The sequence below is a fragment of the Myxocyprinus asiaticus genome, chromosome 6, assembly GCF_019703515.2.
Source record: "Myxocyprinus asiaticus isolate MX2 ecotype Aquarium Trade chromosome 6, UBuf_Myxa_2, whole genome shotgun sequence".
Taxonomy (NCBI): Eukaryota; Metazoa; Chordata; class Actinopteri; order Cypriniformes; family Catostomidae; genus Myxocyprinus; species Myxocyprinus asiaticus.
This window is the reverse complement of record NC_059349.1, coordinates 24543079-24566924: the sequence shown is the minus strand read 5'-3', so window position 1 is coordinate 24566924 and position 23846 is coordinate 24543079. Positions and strand designations below refer to the sequence as shown.

The 23846-nt window shown below is 36.7% G+C and overlaps 1 protein-coding gene across 2 annotated transcripts in view; it reads right to left on the bottom strand.

The window, feature by feature from the left end:
* The window catches only part of fam110b (family with sequence similarity 110 member B), a 59706-nt gene extending 36580 nt beyond the window's left edge, over nucleotides 1–23126 (bottom strand). Inside the window, exon 1 of one of the 2 annotated variants that reach the window (XM_051700801.1) lies at nucleotides 23005–23126. The gene's annotated coding sequence lies outside the window, so the exon portion shown is untranslated. Of the gene's footprint in view, nucleotides 1–1680; nucleotides 2008–23004 lie in introns of those variants that run through there. The other variant, XM_051700802.1, reaches the window with a different exon arrangement.
* Between the last annotated feature and the right edge of the window lie 720 nt (nucleotides 23127–23846).

Genomic DNA, 23846 nt, shown 5'->3' with positions numbered 1-23846 from the left:
TAACCTGGTCATTTAATACATTCAGATACTCAGCTGACTTCATTTTATTGCCGCATAACATTGCTGAGCCTACACCTGACAACTGAAGCAACCTCAGTTTATAACCATTATTTAAATCAAAACGGTGACTTTTTTTTTGGCCAGGCAGTGTACAACCTGTCCACCTCAGTACTGCTCATTATGGACATCTGTGAATCATACAGTAAGAAAATGCTTATTTCTCAACAATATCACCTATTACTATTGACATATTTAGCTAAATACAACTAATGTGGCTCAAGTGTAAATGAACAAAAGTGGCTGTGAATGCAGAATGCTACTATTGTGGGCTTGTGGAATGTTTCTTTGAGTGTTGTCACATTGCAGCAGTATGGGGGAAGGTTGGCTCACAGGAAGGCCAATGTGAGTAAGAGCTCTTAATCCCTCCATAAGCGCAGTTTCACCTTTTTCCAAGTCATGCTTCTCTGAACACTGTGTGAACACACAGAGAGTCAAGCAAGCTTTTGTTCAGGAGAATGTACTTTCCACAGTGAAAGAACATCAAGCTTGTTGCTGATCTATTTTGCTGTTAAAAAGTTCCCACTACATCACAGTGCATACAACATTAAAGAAACCATCCATACTCAGCCTCAGAGAACCACATTAATGTGCGGTAGTAAAATCTAGCCTGGAAAATTTGTATCAGGTTGGAATTCCATTCTAAATGTTTAAGAGCAGATAAATTAAATAGGTTTGTTGATTGTTTCAAGGTCCTGGAACTACTGGCAATCTGGAAGGATGTTCTTCATTTAGAAATAGCTAATTAGATCAAAGAAAGTCCCTTTATATTATTAAGGGACTTTGCATTTTATCATCTGTGCCTATTCAGTGCTAACCTCCTATCCCTTGCTGAGGTGATTTACTGTTCTCCACATAAATGGGTTTGAATTTGAATAATCCTCTCATGGTCATTTATAAAGAGATTAATTCTGGCAGTCGTCCATCCAGACAGACAATAATACAGCTCTCTGCTGTACACCCCTGAATGACAAAGGCCCAAATCAGTCGTGAATATTTAGTAAGGCTACAAATGTAGTGAATGAAAAAGAAAAAGCCATCTCAAACAGTTATGGCTGCAATAAAAATGTTCCCGATTGGGAACCTCACCAGGGCTCAACAATAAGATTTTTTTTTCTGCTGTCCCAGTTGGGTCAGAAGTTCAGATCTGTACTTGCCCTGACAATATTTCCTAAAAGCAAAAATGAATAAATTTTTGATTATGATTAAAAATTTTACATTTTATGTGTCTCAGAAAACAACAACAAAAAACAAAAACAAAATGTGTTTCTCTAAAAAAAAAATACATCAATGTATATACTGTGTACAAATATATATATATATATATATATATATATATATATATATATATATATATATACATATACATATACACACACACTTTTTTTTTTTTTTTTTAAGCAATAATAACTGGCCCAATAGGGCAAGTGACAGTTTGGTCAATTGTCCCAAAATCCTCCAAAACTGGCCCTGGGCCATCCTTATGGTTGAGCCCTGTTCATGTTCATTTGTTGTAATAATGCTATTGTATTCAATACGCTCAAGCAACAACGCAAAAGCTGCAGTCAAGTTCTTATTTCACTTATGTCCGAAAGAAAAAAAAAATCACCAAAAGATACTTACTCGCAGAGACTTCTCTTGAAATCCATACAGAGATGACACATTTCCAGAGTTGCCGTACAAGGAAGCACAGGATCACAGTACACATCATTCGACATACTTCGTTGCCGGCTAGTCTCGTAAATATGGCACCAAAATGATACCGTCCTCCAAGCGAAACGCAATCTTACAACCGATTGGGTACACCAGTCAAGAAAGCAGTTAGGTCTCTGTCAACTTCTATTAATCTAATTCAGTTTGATTGGCTTCCTTAATCACAGGTCGACATAGTACTGCTTACCCTTTTTCCTTAAGTGGCCAATACCAAAGTCCCTAATCTCCATTTTGAAGATATGCTGACTTCCTGACCATTTGACAGGAGTGTGATACGATACTACAGGACCATGTACAATTAAGAGGGCTCATATGGAGACACAGTTGTTGCCCTGAGGAGCTTCCTACCCTAAGAAAGAGTTGAGAAACATCTTAATCCCATCAGTGGAGATTGCAGGCCAGATTTCAGTGGGATTACAGTGTCATCACCGCTCTCACTGTCCAGCTTAAAAAAAAAAAAAACTAGACACACCAGTACACGTTTTATGACCTTGAGCCAGATGGTAACGACTGGCCAATGAGAGGAAAGAACTGCCAACATCAGGTGAGGATGAGTTGAAGCGGTTTCACCTCAGCATTTATGCCATAATGTAAGGCCCTACACTGAAAGTAGTGAGATCAGGCATGAAAAAACATTGACATTGAAGACAGTGATTCACAATGTTTAACACCAGCTTGTGAGTCACTTAGAGCTGTGGTGAAAATTGTGAGAATGTGACCATCTTTAAATTTAAAAACAACAAATAATGTGGAGTACATAAAATTCCTTCAACATGAGATTTTGTCCAATCTGTTTAAAAAAAATTTAGTAAAACATACTAGGGATAGAAACAAGTAGCTGAGTACTTGGAAGTGACAGTAAGGATCGATCATGAAAATGATACACAACAGTGTCAAAAAGAGGCCTCATTTTTAAATTTGTGATTAGTTACAATGAGAACATTTACATGTACTTTAAAAGTTTAATTTCAGCTGGAATAAAACATTAATTTGTCTTGAAAAGGTGCGGTTACATTTACCTTCGCACAGCAAAATTCCGTGGATGAAACGGTCATCTCAAAGGGAATCTGTGCAATTGTTAATATCGCTCGATGGACTTCCGGTGGCACAGAATTTCCATTTGCGGATTTCGCATGGAGTTCACATTGGTGAACTTTGACAGGCGAATTTTCTGCGTTGACCAATAAGAATTTGCTTGGTTTGGTAGTGATCTCTGTGTGGTGCCAGAGACTTTTTAGCAGAGATGGGCCACTTCTATTAAAATGAATGGGAGATATTGGAATGCTCAACGGATGTAGAAAGGAAGCCCTGCCTTATAAGTAAAAAAGCCAATCACCTTTTAGATACAGATATCGCCTGTCAATCAGCTCGAGAACGCGCATGTGCAAAAGCTATACAATTTTGCTCATATTTTCATTTTTTTGTACGCTTACGCTGTATTTTTCTTTGCTTTTGTTTCCAAGTTCTGCAATTTCCAAAACTTGTGAGTAGAGTTTAATGTAAATCAGGGGGCATTTTGCATCCCTATTGGTCCACTAGTTCTTGATCGACAGCTCCTCCTCTGGCCAATCATTCGAAGAGGGGAGGTGACGTCACTCCAATGCAACTCCGACGGCTGCTGCTCAATATTATATTATTTATGGTTGACAGATACTTTCTGCCAGCTCTGGGAAACAATGTGTTGTTAATGCACCATTAAACTTAGGTAGGACGTAACCCTATGTATGAACTAAATATTAACGGAAGCCTCCAACCAGGAGTAATGAATGGAATAAAAAAGCAGACTAATATTTTATGACATCAATGAGCTCATGTTTTGCGTGACAGGCATCAATCATTTCGACATATATGATGATGTTGACATTTACACTCGTTTACATTTACGAGAGAGAGAAAAACTTTTAAGCATCTCTTCAGCATGAAACCGATCTAACGGTCCAGTTTTCAGGATGCGTCGCCCGGTGACAAGATTCAACACATTCAAAATATATATAGGATATTAAAATGAATAAATGCCTATTTTTCCAGCCTGTTGTATTAGTATTTATGTATCACCCCTTATTTATTTTAGATACAGTTCCTATATATTTTTATTTAAACAGGGCAAATATACAGTGGGGGAAATAAGTATTGAACGCGTCAACATTTGTTTCAGTAAATATATTTTTAATGAGGCTATTCACATGAAATTTTCACCAGACATCAGTATTAACTCAAGAAATCCGCAAATGTAATTAATTCACAAGATTAGAGTCCATAAATAAAGTTATGTGTAATAAAGTGGAATGACACAGGGAAAAAAATTATTGAACACGCTAACTGAAATGTATTTAATACTTAGTGGAGAAGCCCTTGTTTGTAATAACAGCTTCAAGACACTTCCTGTATGAAGAAATTAATCGGCCGCAGTATTCAGGTGTGATTTTGGCCCATTCTTCTAAACATATTGTCTTTAAATCTTGAAGATTCGGGGGGCCCTCTTGTGAAACTTGATCTTTAGCTCTTTCCACAAATGTTCAATTGGATTCAAATCAGGTGATTGACTGGGCCATTCTAACACATTGATTTTTTTTTCTCTGAAACCAATTGAGAGTTTCCTTTGCTGTATGCTTTGGATCGTTGTCCTGCTGGAAGGTCCACCCACATCTCATCTTCATCATCCTGGTGGATGGCAGCAGATTCTTCTCAAGAATCTCCCGGTAAAGGGCTCCATTCATCGTTCCTTCAATTATATGAAGTCTGCCAGTACCATGCGATGAAAAACAGCCCCACATCATGATGCTTCCACCTCCAAACTTCACTGTTGGTATAGTGTTTTTAGGGTGATGTGCAGTGCCATTCCTTCTCCAAACATGGTGTGTAGTATGACAGCCAAAAAGTTCAATTTTGCTCTCGTCTGACCAGACTACACAGACTACACGAGCTTCGACATGCCTTTTCTTTAGTAATGGAGTCTTGCGGGGTGAGCGTGCATTGAGGCCATGACGGTGAAGTGCATTGCCTATTCTTTTCTCTGTGACGATGGTACCTACTGCCTCCAAGTGTTTCTGGAGCTCTTTCCGTGTGGTCCTCCCTGGTCAGAAATCTTGCGAGGTGCTCCTGTGCGTGGCCGGTTGATGACGGAGTGATGTTGCTTCCACTTGCGGATAATGGCCCCAATGGTGCTTACTGGAAGATTCAGAAGTTTTGAAATACGTCTATATCCGATTCCATCAATATGTTTCGCAACAATAAGGTTGCGAAGGTCTTGGGAGAGCTCTTTGCTTTTACCCATTATGAGATGTTTCTTGTGTGACACCTTGGTAACGAAAAGCCTTTTTATAGACCATCAATTTACTAACCCAGCTGATATTAATTTGCACAGATAGGAGGTATAATTACTTTCTAACTACTTATGGATTTCAGCTGGTTCCTTGCCTTACCATGCCTTAAAGAACTGCTTTTTCTTAGCATCTTCAATACTTTTTTCCTGTGTCATTCCACTTCATTACACATAACTTCATTTATGGACTTTAATCTTATGAATTCTTTACATTTGCGGATTTCTTGAGTTAATACTGATGTCTGGTGAAAATTTCATGTGAATAGCCTAAAATATATTTACTGAAGAAAATGTTGATGCGTTCAATACTTATTTCCCCCACTGCATTTATCAAATCTACTTTTATTACATATCGTATTTTAATTGGGATATAATTTATTACAGCTGACAGTTACATGAGCAAACAAGATTTGAACATCAACCGTAACTAGATAAAATTGAAATTCACGGCTTTTTAACAGTTCTGTGTGCAAATTTGAAGGCTGCTTATTGGATAAATACAGGTAAACATCATATTATGCGACTACGCATCAATTTACGGAAAGCTTACGACGAGTTAACAGTGTTGGGAGGGTTACTTTTGAAATGTATTCCACTACAGATTACAGAATACATGCTGTAAAATGTCATTTGTAATGTATTCCGTTAGATTACTCAAGGTCAGTAACGTATTCTAAATACTTTGGATTACTTCTTCAGCACTGGAAGATTTTTTTCACTTGTTTTGACTATTAAAACTCTGCCAGTACAGTAAGACAAAATACATGTTAAAAATAAGTTCTCTGAAAAACCTGAATATCTTATGCAGTGTTGTTTCTAAAACAAGATAAATCAAATTGATCTTGTTTTAAGGATTTTTAGATATTTTTACAGGAAAACAATACAAAAATTATTATCAAGAATAAAACTTTTGCCCTAATATCAAAGGTCTTACTAGAAAAAAGAAATTATGATCCAACGTGAATTTTCTTGATAAAAAAAAAATATGATCATGCCTGGTAACATGTGCATGTAAAATGGCTAGAAATAGCATTTTAGCTTAGCGTAAAGCTGACAATTTACACAAGGTTTATTTCTATTTCTTCTGCTCCAAACTTACTTCAAACTTACTTCTCTGTCTGCTTGTATGAATGTAACACATCATAAGAAAGTGTTTCACTGCTGTTCAAATGCACTTTGGATCACGTCATTTATATGTATAAATGTTTTCCATCTGAAAGGACTAAATATTAAATTAAACAAATGACAATAAAATGCAAAGTAATCTCTTCAGTAATCAAAATACTTTTTGAATGTAACTGTATTCTAAATACCAGTGATTTAAATTGTAACTGTAGTGGAATACAGTTACTTATATTTTGTATTTTAAATACGTAATCCTGTTACATGTATTCTGTTACTCCCCAACCCTGCTAGTTAAGTCTTGCCTTAAGAACAGGTGGTGCAACCAAATTAAGCACTGACTTAGTTATAAACTAACTAGTAGTTACTAAGCCCTTAGTGTGAACTTTACGTCCTAACTTACGTGAGAATTTACGCACAGCTGGTGCAATCCGACCCAGGAGAGCTAGTAGTCACTTCAACAGGCTAACTCAATCACACGATGGACCACAGCACAGGGGTCACTTAAGGGATACTGAACTTTACATATAACATAAAGCAGGTGCATGCTCTTAGCAACTGCGTCAAATAAGGTTGTACAAGGTGATCAAATTGAGGAATCTTTTAAAAAATCCAGTTTAAACACATGTCAAGTTCGTATAAATGTAATCTTTGTGTACAATTTGGTTTTATAAAAAATTTTTTTAAATCATTTACAGCATTTTCAAAACAAAACAAAAATAGTATAACCATCAAGTAAAAGGTATTAAGTAAAATGACTGTCCTTGCCTTGAATACATCTGTACACAACTTCATCATTAATTTAATAATTTTTACAAATATAATTTTTGAGTCATATCAAGAAGTTTTCTCAGGGTTACACCACATGATCTGAACAAAATGTGCCTTTTTATACAAATGTAAAAATATCAGATATTTTTTTAGGGACCCTCTCTGTTTTAAGGTTTTTGTCAACATAAATAACAAAATGGCAACCTACATGTTGATTACACCACATGATATTGATTCAGTGGACACAAGTTTTTCAAATATTAATCATGTTTTATATTTGTTTTAAAGCAATATTAATAAAAAGTTATTCTGCACAATTCATGCCAACATTTCTTTTTTCAAGAATTTCAGCTTTTAAAGAGACTTTTATTTCATTATTTGTTATTTTGTTTAATTTTTTTTTACTGTCTCTGGATAGTGACACCACATGACATTTTAGACTTTATACCCGAGAAAAAATACCAAAATGACTTTGAACTCAAAAATTTTAAACATGTTCATCCTAGAAGAGGTGTATTCAGGTAATTGTTTTTTGTAAATTGTATGTTTTATGTATTTTTTAATAATTTAATAGATCAGGACAAAAAAAATGAGCGTCACATCATTAACTCAAAACAGCTGTAACCACTGCTGAAAAAAATAAAGCCAAAATATATCACAAACAGTGGCAAATAAATAAGAAACTGAAATGTGGTGGCAGTGGAGACAGTTATTTATATTTCCTCAAGACTAGAACATTGCGGACAATGTGAAATAGGTCAGTGTTTGAGTATCATACTTGGCCCTCTGCCAGTGCTACAACCTATCTGCCAATCCTTTTTTTTTTTTAATTCCTTCACTATCATGTTGATCTCTGTAAATGCTGTTGTGTGAAAGCAAGATGGCAGATATTGTGGACTGCAGTCATTTATCTTTTCTGCTAAACATTAATGGGGGGGGATTTATACTTGAAAGTATTGTGATATTTTACCTCATGATCCTCAATAGTCTAAAATTACGAATCGGTTTGAATGTTTAGTAAACACTTTTCACATTTATATTGTTGAGTAAACAAAAAGAGATGGATCACCACAGCAACTGTGTACATAACGTCAACGCACACTCTATATCTATTCATCCAAATTGCAAACTCGGAACAAGCTAAGAATACAAGTCAATAAATTATGTAAGGATGCCCATACAGATCCTCCACACAGCAAGACTGCTAGATTTTGTGTACTGATAAACATGCTGGAACCAACGCTATTCCCTCGTATTTATTTTTATTTTTTACTGACAATGTCATGCCTCTGCTCCATGCTACTTCTATGGCTCTATGACAAAGTAAAGTAGGGAGTTAAGCACTAGTTACACAAATGTCCAATGAAGATGAATAAGAAACAAGTAAAAGATTTAAATGTATTAAAATGCATTAAACTCTAATGAATAAACAGTGGAGATCATTTTAAAAATTGGTATGAAACCTAAATCATAAAATGGAGGGGAATATGCCTCTCTTAAACATGTAAGGCTAATCCTATTGTTTGTGTGGAAAATATCCGGTGAAGATCGAGCCTGAAACAGGAAAGAGCATTGGAAATAATAGGTTGAAAATCCTCATAAGATCAAATGATTTTCTTCAAAGGAAGGAGTTCAACTTTATACATGCCACCTTGACGAACCTCTGCAAAAAATGCCAACACCTTACCATGAACAACACTATAGAATGTTAGCCTATGCTTAGTAATTAAGACCCCATTTCCTAGAAAAGATCCCAAATCACAGGTCCATGCATGCTTTTCATCCAGTCCACAGGATTTGGGTCACATTTTAATCCTCCAGTCAGACGAACCTCACAGAGTTTAGCAGTTAATTACTTGAAATCGACATTACTCTTATAATGCACTCAGCTTATTTATATAATACACATTAAAATGTATAATGATTTGGAATGGGTTACAATGGTAGAATCATCCAACAACCAAATAGTTGATTAGTGACGTTGACTAATTTTAGATTTTCTTCTTATATTTTCAGTGCTGGTGCTGTGATGAGCATGCTGGCAGCATAAACTCTCTCATAGAAGTGGTCTTTAAATCATCCCCTTTAAAGGACTGTCCATCACTACAGCCACACACATACATATTGATGTCTTTAGCCATTGCATTGTGACTTGTGCTGCTTTAGATGGAGTGTCAAGTTAAAAATAGTTAAACTTTTTTTTAAACGTGTCTTGAGATCCCTGCATTCTATTCCATTCTGTTGTGCCCAGTCCAGCTGTTTTTGAACACAATAACGCCACCTAAGAAATGTGTTCGAACAGGGTCAGGTGGACCCAATAACCAGCCCAATTATTCAGTGCTTCCTTGAGACTTACTCGTCACCTAGTTGTTTAGGCAATCCACCGATTAAGCAATTTTGAAAATGTGTATACTATAGATTTGCACATAGCTAATAGTGAAAATGAAACATTTTACATTTCAGTGCATATTTATATGTGATTGTCATCTATTGGGATGAATTCCAATATACAAGCAACTGCTAGAGGATATCAGAGATGAGCCAAAAATTTCAGTTAACAATTTTGCTTTTATTAAAGACACAATTTAGTTGCTAGGAAATGTCTCATAGGGAAGCATTTATGGGCAAACCATTAACCTGTTGATGTGCATGCCCCCACCCCCAGAACTGATGTCACTTTGCTTAAATTTGTTAACATTTACTATATAGTCTAGTCAAAAAAGAGTTAATAATGTTGACAAATTATAAAGATGTATAATTTGTCAACATTATCAACAATTTTGAACAGCACACTATATAGTAAATGTGAACTCATTTAAGCAAAGTAAAGTCAAATCCATGGGTGGGGTCAGTAAGCATCAACAGGTTAATAGGTGTTGTGGGCTATACAAATATTCATACAGTATTATTGATTATTGGAACCATAACAGTGACAGTAAGTCACTACTTTGTGTCTGTATCTATCACCTCCTGCCAGTGAAAGCAGGATATTATAATGCTGTCACAAATAAAGAGTCTTATAGAGTGATTTCTAATAATCCTCAGGAAGTGGGAAAAGCAATGTGACCTAGCACCTTACATCAGCTCCCAGTGTGTGTGCCATCTGCTGTGGAGCACCACCAAAGGCCTGCTTTCAACAACACCTTCTGCTGAGCTCTTCACACTCACAGCAGTGTGGCCTTAATCCTCCTTCAGCTGACCTAGCGTTGGGCCAAGCTCATTGCAGAAATATTTCTAACAAGCCTGTAAACAAGATGTGATCTTGTTTCTCTATGATATGAGCCGACAAGGCATGAGCTGAAGTAAGTGCTTAGAGATTCAATAAAAGACTGATTCAAAATTATTTTGTTATGCTGATGCATTCTGTGAAATCAAAGCAATATTTGGTAGCAGGCACTGTATTGCTAGATTGCCTGTAGTATTTGTGATGTAATAATAGGGCATCTAAATCTTTCAGGCCTGTGTTAGCCAAAAAGGACATTTTAAAAAAGCAATAAAATAACAAAAATTGATTTGGGTTTTGGTGACTTAATATGAAATTATGTTATTTGAAATATTTGGATAGTGTGAATCCCAAACTAGATGTGTGGATTTTTGCGAGTTTCTTTGATGTCATTTCTTTGAAGGAACTGTCACTCACTCCATGATCACTCGGATTAATACTAAATTATAGCAGAGAAATAGAGTTAAACTAACAGCTTCAGCATAACTGCTGATCACAGCTAAGAGTTGCAACAGACGGAGTAATCCTACACACTCAGGGCACCTACCTGATACCCAAGTTTCCAATTTGGGAGATGGAGTAAACTTTTAACATGGCAGAAGAAAGAACACTTTTATCTATATAGCTATATACTGAAGTTAGTTGTGAATTTACAGTTGAAGTCAGAAGTTTACATACACCTTAGCCAAATACAATTAAACTCAGTTTTCCACAATTCCTGACATTTAATCGTAGAAAACATTCTTGGTCTTAGATCAGTTAGGATCATTATTTTAAGAATGTGAAATGTCAGAATAATAGTAGAGAGAATGATTTATTTCAGCTTTTATTACTTTCATCACATTCCCAGTGGGTCAGAAGTTTACATACACTTTGTTAGTATTCGGCTGCATTGCCTTTAAATTGTTTAAAGTGGGTCAAACATTTTTGGTAGCCTTCCACAAGCTTCTCACTATAAGTGGCTGGAATTTTGGCCCAATACTCCAGACAGAACTGCTGTAACTGAGTCAGGTTTGTAGGCCTCCTTGCTCGCACACGCTTTTTCAGTTCCGCCCAAACAATTTCTATCGGATTGAGGTCAGGGCTTTGTGATGGCCACTACAATACCTTGACTTTGTTGTCCTTAAGCCATTTTGCCACAACTTTGGAGGTATGCTTGGGGTCATTTTCCATTTGGAAGACCCATTTGCAACTGAGCTTTAACTTCCTGGCTGATGTCTTGAGATGTTGCTTCAATATATCCACATAATTTTCCTTCCTCATGATGTCATCTATTTTGTGAAGTGCACCAGTCCCTCCTGCAGTAAAGCACCCCCACAACATGATGCTGCCACCCCCATGCTTCACGGTTGGGATGGTGTTCTTCAGCTTGCAAGCCCCACCCTTTTTCCTCCAAACAATGGTCATTATGGTCAAGCAGTTTAATTTTTGCTTCATCAAACCAGAGAATATTTATCTAAAAAGCAAGATCTTTGTCCCCATGTGCACTTGCAAACTGTAGTCTGGCTTTTTTATGGCGGTTTTGGAGCAGTGGCTTCTTCCTTGCTGAGACGCCTTTTGGCTTATGTCAATATAGCACTTGTTTTACTGTGGATATAGATACTTGTCTACCTGTTTCCTCTAGCATCTTCAAAAGGTCCTTTGCTGTTATTCTGGGATTGATTTGCACCAAACTACGTTCATCTCTAGGAGACAGAATGCGCCTCCTTCCTGAGCGGTATGATGGCTGTGTGGTTCCATGGTATTTATACTTGCATACTATTGCTTGTACAGATAAACATGGTACCTTCAGGCATTTGGAAACTGCTCCCAAGAATGAACCAGACTTGTGGAGGTCCACAATTTTTTTTCTGAGGTCTTGGCTGATTTCTTTTGATTTTCTCATGATGTCAAGCAAAGAGGCACTGAGTTTGAAGGTAGGCCTTAAAATACATCCACAGCTACACCTCCTATCACAGGGCTTCAGACTGTGACTAAATTAGTCGCAAATGTGATAAAAAATAATTGATTGCGACAATAATTTAACATCTAGTCACCATTGGCGACAGTCGGGTTGTGTGCGTTCATATGCGGTTTCTTCAGATATCATCTTGTAAGTTATTGAATACATCTTTAGAGCACACACAACCAGTGTGTCTTGCGCCGCTTTTCACCCATTCTGTTGTGACAAGTTTGCTGCACTGCACGCAACAAACCTAGCAAGAGAGAGTCGTGAACAAATGACTCTTTTGAACCAAGTCTTTTTCATGAATCACCCGAAAATAACTGAGGGTTTGAACTCAGGAGCTCAGGTTAGCAGTTTGAATCAGATTCACTTTCTCAGCGAATCAGCCGTCAGTGAGCTCACATCTGGGAGTGCAGACATTTCAAAATAAGAGTCCCAAGTGTATTTCGGGCTTCTTTATAATTAAAAGTCCCTTATTGTGTACCACTTTATTTCTTCTTCTAGTAATTATTGATTGGGATTGGAGTAGCACAATAAACTGCATTTGGATTTTCGTTCAATTTGCACTCTTTTAGTCTCTGTGTCTGGGCCATCCATTATCCGTAAAGAAAGACTAAGGCAATATTTAAATATATATATATATATAAATATATATATATATATATATATATATATATATATATATATATATATATATATATATATATATAAATTTAAAATTTAAATTGAGATCAAGCTTTTGACACTTAGGACAACTGAGGGACTTGTACACAAAGTGCAAACATTCATTGATGCTCAAGAAGGCAACACACTACTATATACATACTGTACTTTATGTAATTATCTGTAATTTAGATTCTGAAGAGCAGTACTAAATAAAAAAAATATTTTATCTCTTATATTTGTATTAATTATGAAAGGGGTGTGAACATTTGAGACAAAAGGGAATGCAAACTTATCTTCTCAACAATACAGTACATTCTGTTTATTAAACCTCCTATGAATGGGTTATCAGCTGTCTTCCTTTTCTTCGGCTTTCTATCTTATTTCTGAGCAGAAATCTAAATCAAGCAACTCTGTGATTTGGCGTCTAAAAACAACCATTTGGCTCCTTAATGTTTCAGTTTAGGAGCCAGTGGCTCTTAAGCCATTTTTTTTGTCTGGAGCCCAGTATCAGAAGCTAATTGGCTAATTGTCTAAAGGCTTGACATCATTTTCTGGAATTTTCCAAGCTGCTTAAAGGCACAGTTAACTTTGTGTATGTAAATTTCTGACCCACTGGAATTGTGATATAGTCAATAAAAAGTGAAACAATTTGTCTGTAAACAACTGTCGGAAAAATTACTCATGTCATGCACAAAATAGATGTCCTAAACGACTTGCCAAAACTATAGTTTGCTAATTTTAAATCTGTGGAGTGGTTAAAAAATTAGTTTTAATGACTTCAACCTAAGTGTATGTAAACTTATGACTTCAACTTTATATATTTGAATATTTTGAGTACCGGTATTATTTCGGTTGTTATGTCATGATTCACTGTTTTGCCTTGTGTTTTTCCCCATCATGTTTTCCCCGGACTACTCTTTACATAATTCCCTGCCCTCATCACTGCCAGCTGTTCTGTATTGTTCTCACCTGTGTTTAATTTCCTCATTTATCCCTGTGTATATAATGCCCTGATTTCTACCCAGTCTTTGAGTTGTTGTGTTTTTCCTCCTGTTCCCGTATCAGATCCCAGCATGGATGTAACGTTTGTTATAGTTCTTAGTTCTGCCTAGTTCCTAGTTTCCATGTTATTTTGTACCTTACTTTATTTCTTTATTCAACTTCTGAAAGCTGCATCTAGATCCAGCTCTTGTGACTTCCTTCCAAACGTTACAGGCTGGACATCCAAAGCTTGAACTGGAGGCACAGAGTTTTCAATACAAAGCTCATTAATTGTGACACTCAAACACCGTTAAATAAAAATATAAGCTATTAACATCACCACACAACTATTAACTAACAGTTATGACAAAAACAGCACAAATAAAAAGTCCACAAACCACAAAAAAATAAGCCTACAACACTAACTTCATTATTTAATCATGCTGCAATGCATGCTGGGAGCAGGCAAATCTTTCCTTTTTCAGTCAACTTTGTTAAGTGAGTTGAAATGGCAAATACAATTGTTAATCCAACTTAAGTTCAAGTTAATAGAGTTGTTCAACTTGAAGTCCAAAAACCCAGAAAAAATTCACCAGGGGTTCCCTCTGGATTTTCCTTTGGGTTTTTATAATGGGGTTTTTAAACTTATGAGTTAAATAAGATCTGTGGTAAACATTTCTTTACTATATGCAGATGTTTTGTTCTACAACATAAATTACACACTTTCATACCTCAAACGTGAATTTTGAAGCTGTATTGAATTACTTTTTTAAAAAACACAAGGCGATTTCAAAATTCACGTTTGAGTTATGAAAGTGTGTAATTTATGTTGTAGAACAAAACGTCCACGTATCGTCAAATAATGTTTACCACATACCTTATTTTACTCATAAATTCAAAAATCCCATTATGAAAACCCATTGGAAACTTCTGAGGGAACCCATGGCAATTTGACTTCCGGTTTAGCCTACAAATTGCCGTCACAGCTGAACAGCTCTACAGAATCAATACTTAACAAGTTGGCATGAAATTTTAGTTGTGTAAACTAAAAAAAGCTAGCTGATAAAACTAAACCTTAAAATCAGTTTTTAGTGTACACTTCACACACCATTCACTTCCATTCAAACACATCCAAACAAGGGAGATTGGAAACACAAGCTCATCCGAAGAAATTTAGCATTACACTGCAGACAAAAGTTCAAGTTTGGTGATGTCTGACCAGCAAATTCAGATGATGAGGAGACGATCGAAACGTCACTCACCTCTTGGCTCAATACAAAGAACACATATTTCAAAGTTGCATGCTTTTATTGCTGTAGGAAAGTGAGTAGGCTGTATATTTAAAAAAATTTAACATATTATTTGCTATTTGTGGATTATTTTTAATTAAATCCAGGAGACCATGCATGTGACATCATATCATGTCCGTTGTGGGGTCCGAAATAATATTGCATGCTCAAAGTCTTGTGTGACTGCCATTTAATACATGTAGACAACTGCTGACAATAGATCAGTGGTTCTGCTGACAGGACACCTGTACTTCTGTTCAGCTGCTTAATAAAAATCTTTGTTTCTTTGTGTTGACTGTTGTGAGTAATATGCCACCTTTTCCAAGGACCCTTTAAAGCAGACTGGTGGCACGCCCTCCACAGAAAGGCAATAGATAACTTGCGTACACACACGTGCACATGCACAGACACAAACACACGCCATGGCTGGGCACATTACAAAGGCCTGCTGGGGGTCAGGCTATGCAGCTGCGGCCACTATTGATGTGAATAATCAGACAGATGGGCCTAAACCACCCCTAGAGAATAAACAATACAAAGGCAACATGAAACCACAATAACACTAGCACAGTCAACCTGAGTACAGAAGTGTTTCATCATGACTAATAACTACTAGGTCAGGGGACATCCAAACTAGTCTGTGCTTTCATGACATGAGTCAAGCTGACAAGCTGCCTAAATTACATTAGCAGTATCAGTATCACAAGACTTTTTGATTATTCTTTAATTATAACATTGACAGGATAATGTCCATTATGTCACAACAATGAGTCTGAATTTCAAGATATTTCTAACAAAATATAAGGGATACCTTGCTCAGAGTTTAAATGTTTTTCAATGTCAACCTCTTTTCCTCTCTTCCATGTCATCAAGTCCAATCTGAGACACATAAATTAGAATGTCGTGGAAAAGTTCATTATTTCAGTAATTCAACTCAAATTGTGATACTCGTGTATTAAATAAATTCAGTGCACACAGACTGAAGTAGTTTAAGTCTTTGGTTCTTTTAATTGTGATGATTTTGGCTCACATTTAACAAAAACCCACCAATTCACTATCTCAAAAAATTAGAATACATATTTATACCAATAAAAAATAAAAAACTTTAGTTTGAGTTTGATGAACTTGTCTTTTTAAATTCACAGGAACTTAAATTTAACTGAAACTGAACATGGGATTTCTATTTCACAGCATGCTTTGCATGGTACTCGACAGGGAGAGTAAATGTTAAAATTACCAGTAAGTGTTATTTTATGTCTCTGTGCAAGATAAATGTAAAGGGGGATAATTGTTAGTGTTTAATGTTTTTGAGTGTGTGTGTGTGTGTGTGTGTGTGTATGGGGGGGTCCGAGGACATTTTTTAGGTTACAAACTGGTAATTACAAGGGTATTATGCTATAAATGTGGTTTATGAGAACATTTCTAGTGTCCCCATAATTCAAATCGCTTAAAAAAAATAAATAAATAAACATACTAACCGATGTTTTACTGAAAATGTAAAAATGCAGAAAGTTTTTGGTGAGGGTTAGGTTTAAGGGTAGGGTTAGGGGATAGAATCTTTAGTTTGTACAGTATAAAAATCATTATGTCTATGGAGAGTCCCATAAGGATAGCCGCACCAGCACTGTAGCTAGTTCTAGCCAGTACTAGGTAGCAAGGTTCCCACAACTTGAAGTATTTAAGTTGATCTTACATGCTAATTTTAAATTCAGACAAACTACCATTAAAATGTGTGTTAGCTTACTCAATATTTCAAGTTAAGAGCAATTAACATGCATGTGTAGTACAAAATCATAATCTGAAAGTTTTATTAACTTAAACTTGTGAGTTTATTAACTTAAAATTTGATGTAACTGATTGCCTCAAATTTTTTGAGTTCCACTAACTTAGTAGGGTTTACAGTGTATGGTGAGTTTGGGTGGTGTGTCTGACCAATAGTAGACGAGGGGAGTGTTCAGGAAACCTGTATAAAAACAGCCATAATTTGTACAGTCATTCAATTTGGAGATGCTAGTGATATGCTAGAAATGACATTCTTCACCTTTAACACAAATAATAAACAATAGCTTGTTTTGTCATTCTTGTACTTAAAAGATTTCCGTTTCATTTGTGTGAAATGAAATGCAGTAGAAGTATGAACAGTCCACAAAGTATGTGTGTACTTGCATATAAGACTGCACATAAAAAACACAAATTAACTGGGCTGCTTGAAGGCAGCACAGATACTGTCTGAAAGAAAATATGGCTGAATTCACCCTTGGCTTATGCAATGGTTGGAGGAGGGGGCTTTTGAACTGGTTTTAATTACTCTCATGATTTATCCTGTGATTCACCTCTCATACCGTAAGAAGCAGAAAAATGCCCAAGACTTTCCACATCTGAACAACAAAACTCACCCTGCATGACTTACTGGATCATCCGCTAAAATTATGATTCAATCGCTGCTGGTTTATGATCAGGCCTCGACTATCCAAGGTGCCAATATGATGTCAAAATTTGTCAGCTATTCATGGACTGCTTCACCATTGTTTTTTTTTTGTTTGTTTTTTTAACAATACCATGGCCAAAGTGGAAACTGCACTTAATCCCTTTTTTTCTTCAAGCCCTGTCAAGAGCATGGAGACAAAAGGTGCATCCCAAACCACACACTTCTGCACTATTCTACATCATTTTGTAGTGAAAGCAATGTGAGTAGTATGTTTACACTGAAAATGCAACAAAAAAAAAAAAAACTTTAAGTGCCCGGATGATGCACTTTTTCAACCATCAAAACGAATGTGGAATGTTGTGGGGCTTTTCCACTGCACGGTACAGCTCGACTCGATTCGACTCTGCTCACTTTTTGGGGGTTTTCCACTGTGGAAAGTACCTGGTACTTTTTTAGTACCACCTCGGTCGAGGTTCCAAGCAAGCCGAGCCAATACTAAATGTGACGTCAAAACCCTGAAGATCACTGATTGGTCAGAGAGAATCGTCACTACTAGCGTCACTGGATTTGCAACACGGAACATCAACCCGCTAGTTTTAAATTTAGCAGTATCATTTGTTCATGCGACTTTCAAATTGTAAAAAGAAATGGCTGTGTGCAAAACCACGCCGTGGTCAATAAACGAGATGCAGACGTTCCTCTCGTTAGCAACGAACAAAACGACGTGAAATGAAAAAGTCTTTCAGGAAGTGTCTCAGCTGTTGGCCGCACACGGCAACCACCAGACCTACCAACAGTGTAGGGAAAAGTTAAAAAAACTTAAGTGACTACTGAACCATCAAGGACCACAACAGCCGGAGTGGTTCAAACAGAAGAAAGTGGAAGTGGTTCGACCAAATGGACGCTATCTATGGCAATAGACTGGCGAGCAATGGGAGGGAGAGTGCCCTGGAATCGGCGCTGTTGGAGTCCACGATGGAGGATGGTACGTTTTGTTACGTTAACTCGATAATCTTCTTGAAAGCTTCACTTTATTTAGTTGACCAGCTACTGGAAAGCCTGCTTCTAAAACAACCAGGCCAATTTAACTGTTACACTTGTGTAAAATCACCATGCAACAACTGCTTTATGCAGCACAATGAGCTAGTAGCTAACAGCTAGCGGTCGTGCTATTGTTTATGGTCAGTAATGTTTGTGTCACGTTTAAGATGATGTCATGGCAGTAGAGGCGGCGCAACTATGACGATCAGCCTATAATCCCACCCACGTTGAGGCGGCACTAAACTGCAGTGGAAAAGCAAGCTCAGAAAAGTAAAGCGAGCAGAGTCGAGTCGAGTCGAACCCTAATGTGCAGTGGAAAAGTGCCATTGGACACTTCATGCACTCAGCGCACGCGGCTTGCCATACATAGCGGAAGGGGCAGAGTTACCTGGCTGCATTGCTGGTCTGACAACACAGTTGTAAATAATGAAGAATGTAGCAGCAAGTGAAACTTCTGTGAAGACAGCACCTTGCACATGTAAGTTGAATGCTTTAATATCACACCACGCTGTGTGAATGTGTACGTTGTTTGGGATACAAGTGTTGAACTGAGGTCCGTTAATGTGCTAAAGCTAGCAGCAACACATCACGTGCGCCTGATATGTCACTTCCGTCAGCTGTTAAACGGTGAATTCTTCAGTTTAGTAACAAACCGTTACGTGTTCCTTTTGGGACGATACTGCACTTTGAAAATTCATACACTACACGATTAAGTGCATAGTAGTATAGTGTGTCATTTGGGACACAGCTTCAATCTGACTGCATTTTCATATGTTACCCCTAAATGCACTTCATTTCCGCATCTCTGCTGAAGTCATCATGGCTTTACAATCCCATGATATTTTTTCAACTCTGTTCTCCTCTTTCCAGATGCCCTCTTACTCCATTGAGAGAGGTAGAGCACTGCAATCCTGTAAGTTGCCAGTGAATTATTACTAGTAGCTCAAAGCACTTCTGTAAGTTTAATGTATTTCAGTAAAACGCTAACCCCATAAACTTAGATGGTTAGATCACACAGAAATTTAAATTGTCATAATTTACTCACCCTCATGTTATTCCAAACCTGTATAACTTTCTGTCATCCATGGATCACAAGAGGAGAAATTTTTAATAATTTTGTCACTGCTTTTTTTTCCTCATACAGTGAAAGTAAATGTCTGTCCCTAAAATTCAGCCTAACATCTTCTTTTGTGTTCCACAGAAGAAAGAAAGTCATACAGGTTTGAACACACGCCGATGATGAGTAAATGATGGCAGACTTTTCTTTTTTTGGGTGAAATATCCCTTAAATCTGAGAATGGTAAAAGACATTACCTAAACTATATTGCTAAACTAACTGTTTGTACTAGGGGGATCAGCAGTGATTCAGCAATCCAGTGGTTTAATCCATGTCTTCTGAAGCCATCCAAACAGTTTTGGGTGAGAACAGACCAAAATGTAACTAATATTTCACTGTACATTTTGCCATTGCAGTCTCTAGGCATGATCATGATTTCAAATTCGATTACACTTCCTAGCGCTTGACGCATGTGCAGAGCACTAAATAGCACTAGGATGTGTAATCGATTGGATCACTTCAGAAGACATGGATTAACCACTGGAGTTGTATGGATTACTTTTATGGTGCTTTATGTGATTTTTGGAGCTTCAAAGTTTTGGTCACGTTTCACTTGCATTATGAGGACCTACAAAGCTGAGATATTCTTCTAAAAATCTTCATTTGTGTTTTGAACAAAAAAGACTAACTGTTTATACTAGGAGGATCAGCAGTGATGTTTTTGGAAACCTTGTCATAGGATGTGCCATTACCATTTGCATTCTTTTAAAGGAAGTGGACAAGAACTACAAAGTAGTGTGCAGTTTCTTTTGCTCAGAACTGAAAATAGTGTCTGGTTGCTCAAACTGAATGACCTAATATAGTAAGATTTTGGCTAATGACTCGAAACAAAAAGTCTAACTTTGTGAGCCAACATTATGACCAGCCAATTAAAGGGATAGTTCTCCCAAAAATGAAAATTCTCTCATCATTTACTCACCCTCAAGCCATCCCAAATGTGTATGACTTTCTTTCTTCTACAGTACACAAATTAAGATTTTTAGAAGAATATCTCAGTTCTATAGGTCCATACAATGCAAGTAAACTGTGACTAATACTTTAAAGCTCCAACTGACCTGTTTCAGTGACATCACTTTTTCCCCGCAGCCACCATATTTGTGACCATCAGCGGATGGAAACAGATGGAGGTGAATGGAAAAACACCCGTGAAACAATATCAAGAAAACCCCCCAAAATGCTTTTGATCTATGCCAAGTCCCAGAAAAGGTGTATGAACATGTGAGGTCAGCACAATTATTGCCAAATTTGACTTTCGCGAACATTTAAATATATTTTATTCACGATTTATCTCCGTACGCCGGCAAGCCTGATGTGTGACCGGCGAGTACACACGTCAACTGGTACATCGCCATAAACATCTCTCATTCAGAAGTTACAAATGTTTGTGTATTTTCTGCTCTGATTTGGTCAAAATATTACAAAACATCTGTGTTTATCCTGTTTATATGAATGTAAGAGCTGCTTTTAACTCATAAAGACAATACACAGAAAGCACCGAGGCATATTAGTAAATAAGACTAATATGTTTACACTGTAGTCTGGCGGTGTGAATAAATTATTTGCTTTATAATATTACGATGTGTTGTTTATTGACTAACATTAATATAAACACACATCAATATATACTATGTATTCATATTAAAGTGCTTTTTTATTTATTAACTGTTATAATTATTGCATACCTTTATACAGTCTTGGTGTTGTGAATAACATCGTCCTGACTTTAAAAAAAGCTTTATTGAAAAAAAATAACATTTTGGCTATGGTAAGTAAACAGCAGTATCACCTTCTCAAGATTTATAAATAGAAAAAAAATTAGCCGACTTTTGCCGCTTCCCACAGTGCAGCACATTGAAGGTTAATGGAATTTGGTCACAAACATGAAGGCGTGTTCATACAGTGACGTCACATGAAACAGGTCAATAAGCACATGAAGCCAGCATTAAAGTAATCCATTAGACTCCAGTGGTTTAATCCACGTCTTTTGAAGCAATCCAATCAGTTTTGGGTGAGAACAGACCAAAATGTCCCTAGGCACGATCATTATTTCAAACTCGATTACACTTCCTAGTTCTTGACGCATGTGCAGAGCGCTAGATGATGCTAGGAAGTATAATTGAGTTTGAAATTATGATTGCCAAGGAGACTGCTGATGTCAAGATGTACAGTGAAAAAGGAGTTATATTTTGGTATGATCTCACCCAAAACTGATTAGATAGCTTCAGAAGACACTAATTAAACCACTGGAGTCTTATGGATTACTTTTATGCTGCCTTTATATGCTTTTTGGAGCTTCAGAATGTTGGTCACCATTCACTTGCATTGAATGAACCTACAGAGCTGAGATATTGTTCTAAAAATCTTCATTTTTGTTCAGCAGAAGAAAGAAAGTCATACACATCTGAGATGCCATGAGGGTGAGTAAATGATGAGAGAATTTTCATTTTTGGGTGAACTATCCCTTTAAGCAGCCTTTCTAATCCTAACAGCACTCCAGTCAAACAAGCCTCTAAATCAGGTTCGAGCAGCTATGTACCAAAGCATGGGTTTTGGCTGAATGACTGTGAACAACAACAAAGTATTTTAACACCATCTTTTCAATAATGCATAAACACAACAGGTCTACAGCCCCACATTTTCCACTTCAATGACAGCCACCCTTGTCAAACCTTGTATGTTTGGATGACTTGGTTGTGTGACAGAGCTGTCACTTTGCTTCCCCTTCACCAGAAGCTTAGAATGATCAAAAAAAAATAAGCAATATCTAAACAACAGCATGAAATTTAAGGGACAAGGAGGGGGTTGAAGGAACAAGGCGTTGCTGAATCTATGTGTTTAGTTTGGCATGGTGAAACTACTTTAGTAACAGCCCTGATAGACAATCAATAGCCAACTCAACACATTCCAAAAGGAAGCAAGCTCATGCATCTAAATTATCAGACATTTATAATGGCATATTTAGGAAAACCTGTGACTGTAAGCGTCTGCCTGCTTTAAGATTCCATGCGGTTTAATGGCAGCAGAAATATTTTCAACTTTTTGCTGCAAAATCCAGTTAGGAGAAAAATTATAATGCAATCACTGGCGTATGCTTCTTGAAAAATGCCACTTCTACATTAAAATCACGAAAAACAATGTAGCACTGTAATATCACATGCAACATGTCATTGCCAATGTTCATGTTCATGGAATTTGGATGTCTGCAGTTGAACAATAGGTGAAGGATGCTACAGGCTGATACTGAATAGGGCTCTTATGAGCTTTAAACAGACATTGACGCATCCTGAATACATCTTTAACGGAGATGGGAGAGAAAACAAATGACTTACCTATTTGATCTAAGTGTAATAACTTCAAATGAATGAGGGTGATGCGGTATATTTCCGTGCTCATTCGCTGTCGACTACGACTCATATATTTCGCTGGGCAGCACCTCCCAGCTTACTGAAACTCACTGCATCGGGAGCCTTGGATCCAGAATAGACTATTGAGCGAAAGAGGGGGTGAATCGTCCAAACATACTACATCGACATTCCAGTTATTACAATTGTCTGACTTCCATTTTTATTGTATGGAGAATGAAATTTAATTTTTCATAACGAATAGGTTAAAGAGGTGTAATATTTATTTTTTATACAATGATATTCCAATGTTCAAACTGACAGTCCAACCCTAATTTGAAAATGCTGCGGTCCAATTTTCTTAAAGGGACCACTACTGGTTTACCGCGTGCAGCTGATGAGCACCGTTTGTGGTCCGTTACATTGAATGTCAAGCATAAATAATAAACGTGCTCTGTGCGAAAATGGTTACGTATTAAACTCTGATGTTTTCGGATACATGAGGACAATACAAATTAATTCCGTTGGTTTTAGTACACTTTTTGTTTTACTGTACTTTAATCTTCAGGGGAGGAAATATAAGGTTATGTCAATAAAATAATATAAAACCAGAATATTTAATTTTAACTGTAATTATTTAACCCTTAAACGCATATACCTCGGGTCTTTAGTTACCCGGGACCTCATTCCACCCCATACCTCATCCATTTTTTTGAAGTTATGCCCACACCTCTTTAGTCTCTTTCTTATTAATAGTGTAAGACTATATATATATATATATATATATATATATATATATATATATATATATATATATATATATATATATA